At 34.8% G+C, this 2,500-nt stretch overlaps 1 protein-coding gene across 1 annotated transcript in view; it reads right to left on the reverse strand.

Annotated features, from left to right (window-relative positions):
• Window positions 1–2,500, reverse strand: part of LOC137646615 (dr1-associated corepressor homolog) — a 34,283-nt gene that overhangs the window by 30,684 nt on the left and 1,099 nt on the right. The window lies entirely within an intron of this gene.

A 2,500-nucleotide genomic window follows, 5' to 3' on the forward strand; every position in this document is an offset into this window, starting at 1 on the left:
AAAAGTTGCGTTAAGGATATCATTGTAAAGTAAGTACTACTGTACATTGTCAACTCCGATTTTACAAAGATGTTCTTAGAAAACAGCGTAGATAATAGCAATGCAATTATCAGATGAACTAGTGTCTTGTCCAATTTGTTCGTTGAACTAAGAAATTGGAGGAGCTATTGAACTTGAAGCAACAAAATCAAATTTGTGGGAAAAATTGGACGGTTCTCGTTGTTGAATTAATGATGAACTCAAAAAAGGTTTGTTTGGGTATTTTTATCGCCTGCAACACACACACACACGCACACACACAAGAGAGAGAGAGAGAGAGAGAGAGAGAGAGAGAGAGAGGGAATAAATACACACACACACACACACACACATATATATATATATATATATATATATATATATATATATATATATATATATATATATATATATATATATATATATATACATATACAGTATATCCACATACATATACAGCCATTAACCTAAATATGTTTATTCTGGTAGCCATTAAAAGTATTGTTCTTCAACTCTGCAAATTGCTCTTGATGCCTCATGCCACAACCGAATGATAGTGGTCCCCTGGACAAAAAAAAGGAAAAGTAATTTGTATGAAAGGCTTCTGTGCATGGCCGTAATGAACATCGCTAGTCCAGACTAGGAGTCATCAACCTCTAGCTTTCCTTGTTGATTGGTTGAGATGTTTACGTTTTACTTGCACAAGGACATCACTTTTATGGTTTTAAATAACATTTTCTTTTATTATATATCGATAACAAACGATATCGGCGTCAATGACCTTCGACACCAGGATGCCAGAAGACTCAAAATGTGGGAGTGTCCCTGACTTGGTGATCGCCAGACTGGGGTTCGAGTCTCGCTTAAATTCATTTGTCCCTTTGGTCGCTGCAACCTCATCCTCCTTGTGAGCTAAGGATGGGGGTTTGGGGGAGCCTATAGGTCTATCTGCTGAGTCATTAGCAGCCATTGCCTGGCCCTCCTTGGTCCTAGCTTGGGTGGAGAGTGTTTTTGGGTGCTGATCATATGTAGGCTATGTATGGCCAGTCTCTAGGGTATTGCCTTGCTTGATAGGGCAATGTCAATGTCCCTTGCTTCTGCCATTCATGAGCGTTATTTAAACCTCTAAACTTTTGCGAGAAATTTTATGTTGGTATAAATGTATAATGCTCATGTATGTAGGATTTGGGTGACTTATTTTTTTGGTGTTTCATTAGTTAATTCTTCTTTTGTAAGTAGTCTGTGTTTAGTTAATAGACTTTTCAAACATTAGTCGTGGAAATTACACTATACTTTTGCCATTAATTCTTGAGTAATACAAATTCGATTTGAGATAAATACATATAGTTTTATTCATGTTGCAATTCTATGACTTGTCGGATCATATGGAGCCTTACTGATTTATTTAAACTATTTAGGGACATTGAAAAGGACTCGCCCATATACAAAGAGAATAACTCACTTCTGCATATGGACATCAGCCCCTTTACTCATTTCTGATCTGCTTATTTATTACCTAAACATATTTTGACAACGTTATGTTTAGCTTGATAATTTTGACTTGCATCGTTATGTTTTCAATTGTTGAAATAACGACTTTTCGATTTTTATCACGTCGAAAATGATGTCCTTTATAACGCTGTATAACATTTGAAATAAATTTCATTATTTTATTCATAGAACAAATTTTTTAGATAAAGGAATTGTGCCGATAATATTGTATCGAGTAGATTTTGTAACTTTTAGTCTTTTCAAATAATGTAGAAAAGTAAAAATCGCCTACAATATATCATATCATTTATTATTAAATGTACGATATATTTTGATAAATGTTTTAGCAATCAGCTGAAAATCTAATAATCATTAGTCTTGCTTTTTGAACTTAAAAAACGAATATATTTTTTATTTTTTATGTCTGCGTACATTTGATCGTATATTATTTAGGGTTCATGTGAATTAGATTACATAAATGGTCTCGAAAGTAATGTTCATCGGTTTTTTTTTTTTTTTTTTTTTTTTTTTTTTTTTTTTTTTTATACTCTCCGTGGTGCTAGCGTTGCCAGTGCACCACAGACGGTGAATTGTAAACACTTTTTAAGGCTCTTTAGATTGTATTTTTTTTCACTTTTACTTCATTCAACCTTGAATGCCCTCCCGGGCTCTAGCGCTAGGTCATATGGTGCCAATTCGTAAATTCTATTCGATCCTATGCAAGCCTTCACGCTACATAAGGTTGATTATCGTTTACCCGTTTCCTCATAAACTGTTCATAATTTTTTTTTATTCTGTCCACGCGTGGAATTTACCCATAAATACCAGTCAATATTTGATGGTCTACTGGTATTGCTTGAAGTCGTAACCCCCATTCCTCTGTGACATTGTTCTTGGACAGTGTCATAGCCTCTGTGCCATGGTCTTCCACTGTCTTCGGGTTAGAGATCTCTTGCTTGAGGGTACACTCGGGCACACTATTCTATCCTGT

The sequence above is a fragment of the Palaemon carinicauda genome, chromosome 9 (genome assembly GCF_036898095.1).
Source record: "Palaemon carinicauda isolate YSFRI2023 chromosome 9, ASM3689809v2, whole genome shotgun sequence".
NCBI lineage: Eukaryota > Metazoa > Arthropoda > Malacostraca > Decapoda > Palaemonidae > Palaemon > Palaemon carinicauda.